Source organism: Humulus lupulus, chromosome 3 (genome assembly GCF_963169125.1).
Source record: "Humulus lupulus chromosome 3, drHumLupu1.1, whole genome shotgun sequence".
In the NCBI taxonomy this organism is placed as follows: domain Eukaryota; kingdom Viridiplantae; phylum Streptophyta; class Magnoliopsida; order Rosales; family Cannabaceae; genus Humulus; species Humulus lupulus.
The window spans coordinates 56,750,784-56,767,777 of record NC_084795.1 but is presented as its reverse complement, the minus strand read 5'-3'; the positions used below and the strand labels follow the sequence as shown (position 1 = coordinate 56,767,777).

At 37.0% G+C, this 16,994-nt stretch overlaps 1 long non-coding RNA gene across 1 annotated transcript; it reads left to right on the top strand.

The window, feature by feature from the left end:
- The first annotated feature begins 5,033 nt into the window (after positions 1-5,033).
- LOC133822720 (uncharacterized) lies at positions 5,034-9,544 on the top strand. Its single transcript, XR_009887979.1, has 3 exons — positions 5,034-5,212; positions 5,339-5,418; positions 5,513-9,544. It is a non-coding gene; the product is annotated as an uncharacterized LOC133822720 (long non-coding RNA).
- The last annotated feature ends 7,450 nt before the right edge of the window (positions 9,545-16,994 follow it).

Genomic DNA, 16,994 nt, shown 5'->3' with positions numbered 1-16,994 from the left:
TTATTTAAATTTTGTGTTTTTCCTCCAAAGTTACATTAAGGTTCATATGAGTAATTAATTATCCTATTGATAATAATTATTTGGTAAGGATGCTTAATATGGTGAAGGAAGTCTATTGAATTTTATGAACCACAATTTGTCTATCCTCTAGATAGTAAATTCAAGTATTTGGTTATAATGCTTAATAGATTGTTCTTACTTGTGAATGAGTTCTATCTTTTGTTTATTTAAGAACTCTAGCATACATAATGATAATTTGTTATTTTTTGCGATCATTTATGATAAAAGAGCACAAATGACATGATTTTGTTATAACATGTATTTAATAGTTATTGCTCTTGTTTCTCATTCAACACTTAGCTATCCTAGAACCTCCGCCGTCCTGACATTGAATGCAACCAACCACAAGCAGTGGGTTGAGTCTATCATGATCAACTTGACTTTCATGAAAGTGGACTTGGCCTTGAGAATTGATGAACCATCTAAGCCCGCTGATGATGCTACTGAGAAGGATAAGAAATTCTATGAGGACTGGGAACACTCCAATCATTGTTGCTTGATGCTCATGAGATATCACATGGATGAATCCATTTGTGATAGTATTCCTAAGTCCGAAAATGCGAATGATTTTCTTGCTGCCATTAAGGAAAAGTACCAAAAATTCTCAAAGAATGAGAAGAATGAACACTTGAACATGCTCCATCACACCATTTATGATGGTTCAAGTGACATCAGGGCTCATATTGATAAGCTCATGAGCTATTATCACAGACTTAAGGCAATGGGCATGGACCTTGGTGAGGATTACATGGTGTGGTTGGTGATGGAGACTATTCCGTCTCAGTTTGATGCGATCAGATCAAGCTATAATGCTCAAAAAGAGCAATGGACTGTTGGGGAGATGTCTGCTATTCTTCCCAAGGAAGAGGAGGACATGAGAAAAGGTAGGGCAAGAAGTATCTCCATGGTGACGAACCCAAACAATCCTCACAAGAGAAAGTTCCCTTCCAATAACTCTGGTAACCAAAGACCTCCCAAGAAAAAGGCACTTAGTCCTAAAGGGAATGGACAGTCCAGCTCATCCTCTAATGGTCATAAGAATGAGTTTTTCAAAGGGAAGTGCAACTTTTGCCATAATTTTGGGCACAAGAAAGCTGATTGTAGAAAGCTCAGAGCTCACCTAGAGAAGAAAGGTAATTGTCTTGTGATGGTTTGTTTAGAATCCAATATTATTGATGTGCCCTCAAATTATTGGTGGTTAGATACTGGAGCCATAATTCATGTTACGAATTCCTTGCAGGCAGTGACAAGTCGAAGAAGACCGAGTAGTTTGGAGCAGAATGTGTATATGGGAGACGATACAAAAGTCCAAATCTAATTTTTGGGGACAGTTAGATTGCAGTTGAATATATGACATTTTTTGGAGTTACAGGATGTTGCTTACATACCCTCTTTTAGAAGGAATTTGATTTCTGTATCTATTTTGAATGGGCTTGGATATAGTTTTCTTTTTGGAACTGGAAAACTCACTTTGTATCATGACTCTCTTTTGGTTGGAAATGGAACTTTATGTGGAAATTTATATAAACTTGATTTGCATGATGTTGCTTCTGTTTCTTCTACTTCTTGTCTTAATGCTGTTGTAGGCTCTAAACGTGCAAGATTAGATTTGAAATCTTCTATGTTGCGGCACAAACGTTTAGGTCATATCTCTAAAGACAGAATGGAAAGGTTGATCAAAGATGGGGTACTTCAAGATCTGGATTTTTCAGATTTCACTGCCTGCGTTGATTATATTAAAGGAAAGTTAACTGCCAAGGTTAGAAAGAGCAAGTCAGACAGGTGTACAGATGTATTGGAGCTTATTCATACTGATATTTGTGGGCCTTTTGTTCCGCATGCTATGGGTGGTTATAAATACATTATCACCTTCATTGATGACTTTACCCGGTATGGCCATGTTGAGCTCATTCGTGAAAAATCTGAATCTTTAAATGCGTTTAAGATTTTTAAGACGAAAGTTGAGCTTCAAAAGGGGAAGAAGATCAAGGCAGTTAATTCTGATAGAGGTGGAGAGTATTATGGACGTTATGATGAAAGTGGAAGGAACCCCGGACCTTTCGCTAGGTACTTACAGGAATGTGGCATTGATGCAAGATATACAATGCCAGGAACACCCCAACAGAATGGAATTGCTGAAAGGAGAAATCACACTCATCTTGACATGGTGCGATGTATGTTGATTCATTCTAGTTTGCCAGAGTTATTATGGGGTGGGGCATTAAAGACTACAACTTATATCTTGAATCAAGTGCCCAGCAAGTCTGTCCCAAAGACGCCTTATGAGCTATGGTCAAGTAAGAAACCAAGCTTGCGTCATTTTCATGTTTGGGGTTGCAAAGAAGAAGTGAGGCCTTATAATCCACAGTCTAAGAAACTTGATCCGAAGACCATTAGTGGTTATTTTTTGGGCTACACCATTGGATCAAGGGGTTCCCGATTTTATTGCCCATCTCACACCACCAGGGTTATATAATCAGATAGGGCTGTCTATTTTGAGGATGAATTTGGTTCAAGTCAAGGGTCAAGAGAAATTGTTTTCAGGGAAGAACGCATTTTTGTCCCTGTACCTATCGCTTCCGCTCCTATTGATGACCCTATGATTGAACAGATTCCGGTAGAAACTCATGATGAACCTATAAATCAAGAACAAGGTGAAAATTTTGATATTGGGGATGATGAAGCTATGGTGAGAAGATCACAAAGAACCTGCAGGTCTGCTATTCCTAATGACTACTTTGTCTATTTGCAGGAACGTGAGTTTGATGTGGGGGATAATTCTAAGCCAGTCACTTATCAAGAAGCCATGAGTAGTCCTAAATCTATGTTGTGGATGGATACAATGAAAGAATAATTGAGTTCTATGTCACAAAATGAAGTTTGGGAGTTGGTTGAACTACCCAAAGGTTGCAGACCCATTGGATGAAAATGGGTGTATAAGATCAAACGTGACTTGAATGGGCAAGTGGAAAGGTATAAGGCTAGGCTTGTGGCTAAAGGGTATAGCCAGAGAGAAGGTATTGATTTCAAAGAAACCTTTTCACCTGTTTCCACCAAAGATTCGTTGCGAATCATTATGGCTATAGTTGCTCATTTTGATCTAGAACTCAATCAAATGGATGTGAGGACCGCCTTCTTGAATGGAGATTTATTTGAAGATGTTTACATGACTCAACCTATTGGTTTTGAGAAGTCTAGCAAAGAACACATGGTTTGCAAGCTCAAAAAGTCTATCTATGGGCTTAAACAAGCATCAAGGCAGTGGTATCTCAAGTTCGATATGATTGTCACTGCAAATGGCTTCAAGGAGAATGTAGTCGATCAATGTATATACATGAAGGTCAGTGGGAGCAGCTTTATTTTTCTAGTATTGTATGTTTACGACATCCTGCTTGCATCTAATAATTCTGATCTGTTGTCTGAGACAAAACAACTTTTGTTTAGCCATTTTGATATGAAGGATCTTGGTGAGGCTTCCTATGTGCTTGGGATTCAAATTATTCGGGATAAGGCTAATGGTATTCTTCGTTTGTCTCAGAAGACTTACATTGATCGGATCTTGAAAAGATTCAATATGCATGCATGTTCTCCTGGGAAGGCACCAATAGTGAAGGGTGACAAGTTCTCAAAGGCTCAATGTCCACAAAATGATAAAGAAAGAGATGAAATGAAAGTCGTTCCTTATGCGTCACTGGTTGGTAGCTTGATGTATGCTCAAGTATGCACACACCCTGATATTGCTTTTGTTGTCGGCGTGTTGGGTAGATACTTGAGTGATCCTGGTCTTAGCCATTGGAAATCGGCTAAGAAAGTCATGAGGTATCTTCAGGGTACAAAGGATCATATGTTGACTTATCGGCGAGCTGACACTCTTGATATAGTTGGGTTCAGTGACGCTGATTATGTAGGATGCGTGGATGATAAAAAGTCAACTTCAGGCTACATTTATATGATGGCTGGAGGAGCTGTTTCATGGAAAAGTGTCAAGCAGACACTCACAGCTTCTTCTACGATGGAGGCAGAATATATGGCATGTTATGAGGCTACTTGTCAAGCAATATGGCTGCGGAATTTCATTTCAGCATTGAATGTTGTAGACTCTATTTCGAGGCTGCTGAAATTGTATTGTGACAACTCCGCAGCAGTAGATTTCTCTAAGAACACTAGGAGTACTTCTCGTTCAAAGCATATTGATATAAAGTACTATTTTGTTAAAGAGAAAGTCGTTGAGTCCCTCATTTCTATTGAGTACACGCCTACCACTAGCATGTTAGCAGACCCACCAACGAAAGGCTTACCTGTATGTGTGTTTTTAGAGCACGTTGTCCGGATGGGATTGTGAGGAGCCTAGCTTGTTGAGCTCAGTGGGAGTTTTGTTATTTATGTATTGAACATGCTAGTATTTTGTATGGATTGCTTATAGCTTGTGTTTTGTTCTAAACATGCATAATGATAATTGAAGTCACTTGTTATTGTTGCTATTACGTATATATGTTTATATATGTATATATTATTGTTCATCGAAGTGACTTGTACAAAAGGAGATGAATGCCCATAGTCTCAATCTATCATACCTCATGCATGTTTTGGTTTGAGAGTTAATGGTTGTTATGATATTTAAATGTCTACATGGCCAAGTCATATGTAATATTTGTATCCTATCGGTATAAATTTATGTATGATTTATTTGATTGCCATATATGTGTTAGAAAATATTATGGTGGTTTGATTATATTGTCCAAGTGGGAGAATGTTAGAATTATTGTTATGGACTAATATAATCATAGATATTATTCCATAATCACAACCATTAACTAAAGTGCCTACTAATTACCAATAACCATAATGGGATGGTTTACACTTACTAATTGCATTAGAGGCACATGGTGGCACCCTAATGACTATGTGTTGGCCCATTAAACTATAGTTCACCACTTCATAATATAATGAGCCCAATTAGCCCTCTAATACATCTTAAGGTATAAGAGCATAATATATATATGTTGTATGGGTGAAAGTTGAGGTACGAGTGGTATTGTGGTAAGGGTTTTCTATCCATTAGGTCCCTCTTGCATTTTTCACTTGTTTTGTAGGTGATTTGGAAGATTGCTAAGGGAGGAAATGGCTCAAGAAGGGATTGGCAATATGGGAGGTATGCTCTCTAGACTCTGAGTCAATGCTCTAGATAAAATGTGTTATTGGATTGATTGTAAACAATCTGTTTTGAATGTTAAATGATGTTTACAATCTAACACTTTGTGCTTCTGCTGAGTTCTAGAATTTTTTAAGAGAATGGATTTACGCAAAGCAATTTCATATGGTAGTAAACCATAGTTAGCCTTGTATTCTATCAACTAGGTACGTTTGTGGACTATATTCTTTTGTCTTGTTGTGGTCATTGCTAGAATTTTGATGGGAATCAATAGCATGATTAATTTTATGTATTTCGCAGGTTCAAAAGATGGCAACTCAAACTGGGTTGGACTTCATTGATTGGATTATTATGTTGGAAAACAAATGTCATCAAGTGAGAATATTATTTCGAATTTAAGGGGTAATAGATTCTATTTTGACCTGACATAATTAATTCACTATTTTAATTTAGTTTATACTGCTGATGGATTGTTATGAGTAATTTTTCTTTCTTTTATGTTTTATTTGAATATTGTAGTCGTAGACTATTGTTGATATTGTGAATTAGGTATGTACATATGATATGTATATATATAATCATATAAAAGACCATCATATATAAAAAGAAAAGACTAAAGATGCACTAGATTAATATATATATATATAATCATATGAAGGCCTGGCGCATATAGACTTGATTCATTCATTCATTTATCCATTAAGGACCTGAATTTGTGGTTGTAAATTAAAAGTTAGTTTGGATTTTGAGTTGCACACAAAGTGTTTGATAAAATGCACATGCGTATTTCAGATTGGTTCCATTTAATTTGTGCACTTAGTCTTCTTTATATTAACACTTATCATGAGATCTTTTCCATTAATTAATTAATTAATTTTACATATTATGGCATTAATTATATGCCTAATTGATTGTATATCAAAGCCATATATATATGTGTGTGTCGTACTCCCCACTATGTTTTTCTTCTTTTCTTTACAGTTCGATTATACGTTGAAATACGTCATAACAATCCTAGTTATACTGACCACTCTGAAATTGTTAGATCCTTACTTACTATGTAATTGTAAATAGGATTAATCAGTATGTCTCTTTCATATAAAATACGTATATATTTTTTTAATTAATACGATTCTATTAACTACTTTGGTTAAGGGGAAAAAGAAACTATTATTTACTATGTCAATTATAGAACATATTTAAGAACAGGTAGAAGATATTAATAAACAAAATAAAAGAAACCACTGTGGTGGTCTTGATTTGTTTTAATGCAGCTGTTTGGCTGGATGCAAAATAATCTTAATTGAAAACAAACAACCAAGAATACAAATACAGTTCCAGCAACTAGTAAGTACTCCAGCTTTTTCCACTTTCTTTCTGTCGAAAATGAACATGTTTTTCACTTGTTTATTTGGATCTGAATTTTATAAATGTATATGTGTGTGGGTATACATTATTAAGTTGATCAATTCTTGTATATACTCTGTTTCTGTTACGATGCATATATATATATGTTAAAGCATGGATATTGAAGGTTGTGGAAATATGGTCAGAAGTACTGACCAATCACCATATCACCTTTAGAAAAGGGTCTCCATATATATATAAACAAAGAATACATGAATATATTTATCAAACGTGTCTCAAATATGGATTGGACCAAGTTTAGATCTGATTATTGATAAGTCAACAGCTTGAGCTTGGTTATCAAAGGGGTCAAGTATTTTGGATCTGATAATTAGAAAGGCTGGAAAATCAAATTAAAAAAATATATAATATTATATTTATATAAACCTCCATTATTATCAGATCCCCAGGGAGAGAGAGAGTCATAAATTTTTAACAATTAAGTACTGACATGAGTGAGTACATATTTCAATAATCATAACAAAGAACTTGATGAAATAATGCATAAATACATGAAAATTAGAAATACGAAATACGAAAATTCATAATAACTAATAGAAAAATTGAATACAATCATTTTTTATAATTATATGTATATTTAAAATGTATAGGAAGAGAGAGGTATATTCTAATTGTTTAATTTGATTGTGTGTTGTGGTGATAATGGAAGGTTGAAAACTTGTATGTCTTAATTTGGATTCTAATTGTTTAAACATATTCAGAGGTATATTCTTTTATTCTTTTTAATATTATACAAGTGTATGTTAGAGGAGTTTGAATATCAAAATATTCATCTATAGTGAACTAGGTTCTCAGATTATAATTGTGTGCTACGGTGATAACGGAAGGTTGAGAACTTGTATGTCTTAGTAAAGCAGGCTCTGTGATATATATAATTGCATGCTAGGGCAGATATAAGGAAGACAATTTTTGTTGTTGTTTTAATTGATTGAATTATTTGAATTGATATTGACAGATGGTTAGGTTACAAATATAGGGAAAGTGCTATCCGTTTTAAATTATATAAAAATAGTATGAATGATTTAGATTATGAAAGATTAACGTTTCACTTTCATTTATATTCCAATAGAGCTCAAGTAGTCATATATTTTGACTACTTCAAGCTTTCAAACATGCTTTCTTCTCCGCAACTTCAAGCTTCCTAGTCAATTCCTCATTCTTAGTTTGCTCAGCAACATAAACCTGAATGGCCTCCTCATATTTCTCTGAATCTCTTTATTGGAAGAAACTAAGTTTCTTATATTTTGAATTTCAAGTTTTTTAATGATATGAATGAAAAAAATTGAAAATTAGATGATGTAAAATGAAGAGGGAAAAATAGAAAGCAATAACTACCCTCAACTGCTTCTCCAATTGTAAACGCCAAGTAAGCTCCTCCGCACGCTTTTCCAATTTGTCCTTGGCTTCTTTAGGAGCCCCTGTTTCTCTAGCAGCCTAAATAAATTTGACAAAACATTATCACTTAGTATTCCCCAATTAACATGAAACCAGATTACATTGAGTTGAAAGAATATAAATATATATATATAACATGCCATTTTGAGCTCTCTGAGTTCTTTTCTTGCAACTCTGCATCTCCAGCCACACTGAGTGACAACTGCAGCCACACTGTTTGGCTTCACACATCTGATGTAGTAAGGCTTTGTTGCACACAAGATTTTCATCAAAGACTGAAGTTGTAACTGTGAATTAATAAAAGTTTATTAGTCTTTATGCTTTATGATCATAATAGAAACATATTCCGACATTCGTAACACAAAATTGGAGACATTTGCAATAAGAGAGCTGAAAAATCATAGAATTGGTGACTAGAAAAATACAATAATTCATATGGAAAGCAATTACATAACTAATTCATGGGATAAACATAAATCAATTCTAATTAAAATTTCTCAATAGCAACAGTTAAAAACTGTCAGAAAATCCCATTTTTGCAGTAGTGTTTATAACTAGATTATCTTTTCTTTTCTTGCTAAGTACTATGGACTTAGAATTTGATGCATATTACCTACACAGTGCATGTTGTTATATATGTATATTAATTTCTCGTTTTTTATTGGATTCTCTTTTCAGTCAGATACTATTTATATTTAGGCACACATGCAACCACTGATTGAGTTTTGTTAGATTTTACATGCCATTAATTTTTTTTTTTAATTTTACTTTTAATTATTGAAGAGTTGTACATTTGATGTTTATAATTGCACCGCAGAAACTAGTTTCGGCTATTCTCTTGCTTTTTGTTATGGCTTCACTAAGTTGAAGTATCTTCTTACATACAAAGTAAAGTACTTGAATTAGTTACTTAGTTGATATAAATTTATGTGGGGTTTAATTATTTGTTATATATTTTTACCTTATTCTGAGTTATGTGGGGCATAGACTTACACTTAGCTATTTCAGATAGAAAAGTGTTATGGTTTATGTATGGTTTGTTTGGTATATTTCTGCTACATTCATTTCATTCTGATATATTATTGTATAATTTTCATTCTACATTTCCATCAATGAGGCATGACTCATGCATGTGAAGGAGTTGTTCAGCTTCTCTTCTTAGTGTTAGTGGCGAGTGGTGATGAACTCAGCTGATTCTCTTTCAACTCAAGAAAGAAAGGAACCAAAATTTATAAGCGTGTCTTGTTTGTTGTATTCAAACTCTGATTTGTGACCTCCCAGAGTGTCTGTCTTTGTTAAAATTTAGAGTGAAAATAATTGTCTCTACATGTTTCACCACATTGGCCATAACTTCATGGGGCCTTATCTAAGCTTGTGATGTAATAATTGCAGTATTCCAATTTAATCATAATTATTGTTTAAAATCCCAAGAACAGATATATCATATTGATTATGCCTTGGAAGTTCTTATGGGTTTTGGAATTTATTTTAGTTTTTGTTTGACTTTAATGGTGTTTATTTTGTATTGTAGGCTAAAACTCTACTTGCATATTTAAGAGAACTAAGACAATTATATAAGAGAACCAAGCCAATAAGAAATTTTTCTTCAAGTTGTTGGGTATTATTTTCTTTCTTGTTTGTAAAAATTATGTACAGTGAGGTTTTTATTTTTGTATATAGTTTTTTTTGTGTTCTACCATTGTATGTAATATATAGATTAATTTCAATTGTAAAAGTTAGTTTTTTTTTTTAAAAAAAAGAAGTCAATTAAATTGTTAATATAATTAGCTCCTTGTAAAAAAATTTCTTATAATAATCTATAAGTTTTTAGATTTGTATACAAATGTTTCATTTAAATAATAATTTTTAATTTAAAATAAATATAAATTAATTTTTTAAAAATTTAAAGTATAACATTTAAGGGCCCGCATTGCGCGTCCTAAAAAAATCGTCAGCGTTGCCAGCAACCGCGACACCTATTAACTGTCGGCGTTGCCAGCAATAACGACACCTAATAACTTTCGGCGTTGCTAGCAACGACGACACCTAATAACTGTCGGCATAGCCAGCAACGAGGACACTTAATAACTATCGGCATATCTAGCAATTGTGACACTTAATAACTGTCAGTGTAGCCAGCAACGGCGACACCTAATAACCGTTGGCGTAGCCAGCAACAGTGACACTTAATATCTGTCGGCGTAGCCAGCAACGACGACACTTAATAACATTTGGTGTAGCTAGCAACAGCGACACTTAATAACTATCGGCGTAGCCAGCAACAGCGAGACCTAATAACTGTCGGCGTAGCTACTCCTACGCCGAGATAGGCAAATACGATAGTTAGTCGACTGTCATCGTTGGTCAATAGCGACAGTTAAGCCACCTGTCTGATCATCTTCAGGATCTCTAACGGTCCAAAGAATCTAGGGCTCAACTTGCCCTTCTTCCCAAACCTTCTCACCCCTCACAGTGATGAAACTCGCAGAAACACGTGGTCCCCTACTTGGAACTCCATGTCCCTACGCTTAGGATCAATATAGCTTTTCTGCCTTCTTTGTGAAGCAAGCGTTTATCGCTCGTATCTTCTCGATAGCCTCATTAGTCTCTTGAATCATGTCTAGTCCAAAATAATTCCTCTCACCCATCTCACCCTAATGAATGGGTGATCTACATCGCCTCCCATATAACATCTCATATGGAGCCACTCCAATCGTTCATTGATAACTATTTTTGTATGAAAACTCAATCAACGGGAGATACTTACTCCAAGATCCTTCAAAGTTGATCACACATTCCCTAAGCATATCTTCCAACACCTGAATCATCCTCTCAAACTGTCCATCAGTTTGAGGATGAAAGGCCATGCTAAACTTCTACTGAGTCCTTATAACCTTCTGCAAGCTTCCCCAAAACATAGAGGTAAAGATAGGATCTCGGTCCAACACTATAGACTTAGGAACCCCGTGGATACGTAAGATCTCCCTCACATACAAATTTGCATATTGATCCACCGTATAAGTCGTCTTCACCAGAAGAAAATGAGCTGATTTGGTGTATCTGTCCACTATCACCCACACCAAGTCATGAAGCCCCATTGTCCTGGGTAAACCTTCCACAAAGTCCATTGTAATATCCTCCAATTTCTATTCGGGAATACCTAAAGGCCGAAGCAACCCCGCTGGTCACCGATGCTCAGCTTTCACCTCCTGACACAGACAAATTACTGTAGAAAGGCAGATAGGTGTAAATGGAAATTCTCAGCACAGTGGAGGCTGAGAGAACATATTGTATTTATACTCTGGTAAAGGATTACAGTCACAAATTAGAGAAGGACATGTGGCCCTAGTGTTGGGGAGGACCCGACCAATTACAACAGAAAACTGTTTGTACAATCAATTGTTAATTAACTACCTTAATGATAATTAAAGGAAAGTTGATTAACTAATTACAGGTGCTAATTACAGATACAGAGCAAACACTATTCTTAATGTCCCTCCTCAAACGAGAGGGTGAGGACTTCACACCGAGTTTGGAGTTGAGATAGTGGAACCGTGTATGCGATAGCCCTTTAGTCATACAATCTGCTATTTGATCTGCAGATGGGATGTACCGAACCTCCAAGTCTCCTTTGAGTACTTTATCACGAACAAAATGGATGTCAAGCTCAATATGTTTAGTTCTTGCATGATAGACGGGATTTGAAGCTAGAGCACTTGCACTTGTATTGTCACACTAGGTGATTGGTTTTTCGGGTTGAGGAAATTTCAGCTCCTTGAGCAAAGATTCTATCCATGTTATTTCTGCACTAACATGTGCAAGAGCACTGTATTCAGATTCTATGCTGGATCGGGACACCACTCCTTGTTTCTTAGAAGACCACGAGACAAATGTATCCCCCAAATACACACAATAGCCACTGACTGATTTCCTGTCATCAACATTGCAATCCCAATCTTCATCAGAGTATCCTGTAATGTTCATCCTCTCACTGCAGCATATGTGTAAGCCGTGTGTTCGGGTTCCTTTTAAGTACCTCAAGATTCGTTTAGCTGCCTTCCAATGAACGTCTGTTGGTGCTTTGAGAAACTGGCTGAGAGAGTTCACAGCATAATTTATATCAGGCCGAGTATGACATAGGTATTGTAGAGCCCCAATCAAGCTTCGATATACCGTGGGATTAACCATTGCACTTCCGTCAGTTAGAGAGAGACTCTTGCCTGAAGCTATTGGTGTTGGGCACGGATTTAAGTGCTTCAGGTTGTTCCTTTCTAGTAACTCTTCTATGTACTTTGTTTGGGTCAGATACAATCCAGTAGAGTTTCGAACAGTTTCAATGCCAAGGAAAAATTGAAGAGCACCGAGGTCCTTGAGTGCAAATGTTTTGTTCAGTAGCATAATAAACTCATTCAATTTTTGATTGTTGTTACCTGTCACAACAATATCCTCAACATAGATCAAAACTAGGATTATTACCCCGTTGTTTATGTAGAAGAACAGAGAAGTATCTGCTTTGGAGTTTTGGAATTTCCACTCCGTTAATGTGCCTTTCAACTTGTCAAACCAAGCTCTTGGAGCCTGTTTAAGTCCATTGAAAGACTTGTGCAGTTTGCACACATAATCTGGTTTGCTTGGGTCTTCAAAACCTTCTAGTTGGCACATGTATATGTCTTCTTCAATATGCCCATTTAAGAAGGCATTATTTATATCTATTTGCTTGATCTCCCAGTTTCTTGAAACAGCAATACTTAGAACTATTCTGACTGTAGATGCCTTCACCACTGGACTGAAAGTTTCACCATAATCCAGACCTGCTCTTTGATGATACCCCTTTGCTACCATACGTGCCTTATATCTCTGGAAGGACCCATCTGAGTTTCTTTTTATTCACAAAACCCACTTGCAACCAATCAAAGTTTGATTGCTTTGCTGAGGAACAAGTGAATATGTTTTGTTGGCTTTAAATGCTTCTATTTCATCTTCCATAGCTTTCCTCCACCCATCATGTTTCAGAGCTTCTGTTACATTTTTCGGTTCCGCCTCATCTGCTGTCCATTTCGATGTACTCAAATAGGTCTTCGGTTTGAAAATTCCTGACTTAGCCCTGGTTATCATTGGGTGAGATGGTTGTTTGTTGCTTGTTGCTGTCTCCTTTGATAAATCGGGTCTGTTTGTATCTTCTTCGGCACGCCCAGTATTCTTGACTGAATTTTCTTCATTTTGAGATGCACCTTCGATTGTCTCAGGGACAACTACCCCGTGGTGAAATGTGTCAAAGTCAGAATTTAGGGAAGGAGAATGGCTAACCTCTTGATGCGAAGGTGCTGCTGCTGGAGGTGATTCAGGAGGTGCCCGAGATGGTGAGAAGTTAGCTCTGTTGGTTGCTGTTTTGCTGTAAGGACCAAACTGAAAATTTGGAAGCTGTGACCAGGATTCGTTTTGTATAATGAGTTGTTTTTTTGGTGCTAGAGTGTTTAGAAACCCAGTTTCTAAGGGAAACTCTTGTTCATTAAAAATCACATTTCGGGATATATAGATTCGGCCAGTGGTGCTTAGACATTTATATCCCCTATATGTATCAGTGAACCCCACGTTAACACATTTTAAAGAGTGGAATTGAAATTTATGATTTTGGTAGGGCCTTATACACGGGTAGCAAGCTGAACCAAAAGTTTTTATTTGTTTGTAATCTGGCTTTCTATTGTAGAGTATTTCAAAGGGAGATTTGTCGTGTAAAATAGGGGTTGGAAGTTTGTTTATTAGGTACACAGCTGTTTGAAAAGCATCTACCCAGTATTTGAGTGGCATTTTTGCTTGAGCAAGGAGTGTTAACCCCATTTCTACTATGTGTCTGTGTTTCCTTTCAGCCCTTCCATTTTGGGCTGAAGTGTGTGGGCAAGAGTGCTGAAAGTGGATGCCATTTGTTTTAACAAGGTTTTCAAACACTTGATATTCACCACCCCAATCACATTTGATACTTTTGATCTTGGTTTCGAATTGGTTTTCAACAAAGGCTTTAAATTCAACAAAAGCATTGAGTGCATCTGACTTATGTTTCAAAGGATAAAACCAAGTGTATCTACTAAAATCATCAATGAAGTGGATGTAAAATTTGAAATTTGTATTTGATGCAATTGGGGCAGGTCCCCACAGGTCAGTATGGATCAAATCAAGTGCCTTAGAAGCTCTAAAAGAAGACAGTTTAAATGGCAAGGCATGTGACTTCCCAAGTTGATAGGCTTCACAAAAACTTTCTATTTCATTTTTGGACAGTTTTACATTGTTGGAATCACAGACAGCTTTGAGAATTTTTGAGGATGGGTGGCCTAAACGCCTATGCCACACATCTTTCTTGGAAACATACACATTGGTTGGCTTAGCAACACTTGATTTTGACACATTTGAAACACCAAAAAAATACTGAGAGTGTGTTTGATGACAAACATATTTGTTGGATGATGATTTGAGCTGAAAGAGACCATCTCTAAGCACTCCTTCCAGCAGCACCTTCTTTGAGACCTTGTCCTTCACAAAACAACAACCAGAGTGAAACTCTAAAAATACATCATTATCAGATGTTAAGCTAGATACACTGACCAAATTTTTTGCAATTTTCGGAACCAAGAGTATGTTATCAAGCAGCAAAGATTTCGACATATTAGCAGTATTTAAGACTCCTGTACCAACATGAGAGATGTGTAGTTGTTTACCATCACCTATAACCAGCTTTTCCTTACCACCATACTCTTGTTTTTGACCCAAATTATTGTCATCAGCAGTAACATGATGGCTTGCTCCACTGTCCACAAACCACGCCTCACTATCAACTACGTCTGGCGATGCAATGTACGCAACTGCCTGTTGGTTTTGGCTCTGATTTTCCTGGTTGTCCATCTTCGGGTCTGAACCCATATAGGATTCGTCGTACCTGTTGTAGCAAATTGCTGCCGAATGTCCATATGTTCCACACACCTGGCACGTGGGTTTGGGTCCGTTAGATCGACCACCACGACCTTTTCCAGTGTTGTTTGCTCCTCGGTTATAGTTGCTGCGAAAACCACCTGGGTTGTTTTGGGATGACCCACGACTAGAGTTGAAATTTCCTCGTTCACAATTTCCGAAGGAGGTCCGATTCATTAGATGAGCACTTGGCGAACCCAGTGACTGACCGGATCTCGTATTGTTGTTGATGCTTAAACTCTGGAGGCGTTCCATTTTGTTGTCGAAGGCAAGTAGTATACCTTGTAGCTCCTGCCAGGAAGTTGAAGATCTGGCCTCTATTTGCAGTACGATGGGCAAATACTCAATGTCTAACCCAGAAGTTACATTAAAGATCAGTTGGTTTTCTGGGTATGGCTCCCCTGCCAGAGCCAAAGAATCTGCCCAGTTTTTCTTTTGCTTAAGATACTCCTCCATGGGTGTAGAGCCTTTTCTGGTTGTTTGTATTAGGGTCCTTGTCTCATCCATTTTCGACTTTGAATGAGCTCCATACAGGTTCTTCAAAGCTTTCCATAATCCAGCTGCAGATTCGTACCCCATCACCTCTGTAGCTATTCCTTCAGTCATTGAGTTATACAGCCACCCCATCAATAGCTGGTCTCCAACTATCCATTGCTCAAAGTCTGGGTTGATAGTCACGCCAAAACTTGGTTCACCTTCTGCTGATGCTTGTGCTGGAATGTATTCAGGTGGACAGGGTCGGGTACCATTGATAAACCCGTCCAAACGGTGGCCTCTGATGACTGTGGACACCATGGTCTTCCATAGGACATAATTCTTTCGGTCAAGCTTTAATGGAAAAGGCTGGTTGAGTGTATTGAATGGCTGAGTAAAGTTTTGTGGGGCTAAGACCGGTGGGCTTGCAGCACCTGCTGCAGCCGTAGTAGTGGCTTGTGGGGTCTGCGACTGAGAGGACATGGGGACAGAGCCAACCTGGCTCTGATACCAAGAGAAATTACTATAAAAAGGCAGATAGGTGTAAATGGAAATTCTCAGCACAGTGGAGGCTGAGAGAACATATTGTATTTATACTCTGGTAAAGGATTACAGTCACCAATTAGAGAAGGACATGTGGCCCTAGTGTTGGGGAGGACCCGACCAATTACAACAGAAAACTGTTTGTACAATCAATTGTTAATTAACTACCTTAATGATAATTAAAGGAAAGCTGATTAACTAATTACTGGTGCTAATTACAGATACAGAGCAAACACTATTCTTAACAGACACGTCAAACACTTGGCCACATACTCCACCACATCCTTCTTCATCCTGGGCCACCAATACAACATCCGTAGATCCTAATACATCTTTGTGGTACCTGAATGCAGTGAGTATGGCGTTGTATGCGATTCATCTAATATCTCTCGTCTAATCCCCACATCATTCCGAACACAAATCTGACCCTGATACCGCAGTAAACCAACCTCAGAAATAGAATAATCTTTAGCAACTCTCGCTAAGGCATTCTCTCTAACCTCCTGTAACTGTGCATCCACCAACTGGCCCTCTTTGATCCACTCTAGTAAGGTTGACTACAAGGAAATGTTGGCCAACCGTGTAATACGCCATAGTCTAGTGCTTTGTAAAACATTCACATAAGCATTGGTTTATAAGAGAAAGCCACTTCTTATAAAAATCCCAATGGGATCTTGCTAAAAACATGCATGTTGGGTCCAATAGTTTAAAAAGAAAAATATTAGTTTTTTTTTAAACAAAGTTCTAAAACAACTAAAAGTTCAAGTCCCATTGATAAATTTAAAAAAAAATCCCATTAAACATAAAGTTATTAAAAGGAAATGGCGTTTAAAACTGAACGTTTCTCGTCCATAGGATGCCCCACGCTATACACACCACGACGATAGAACTCTCCACATCACCACACGTGCCTTAGAGAAACCTATTTGCTACCTGGAAGGGAAAGTAAGGGGGTGAGCTAAAAGCCCAGCAAGGAAGTACA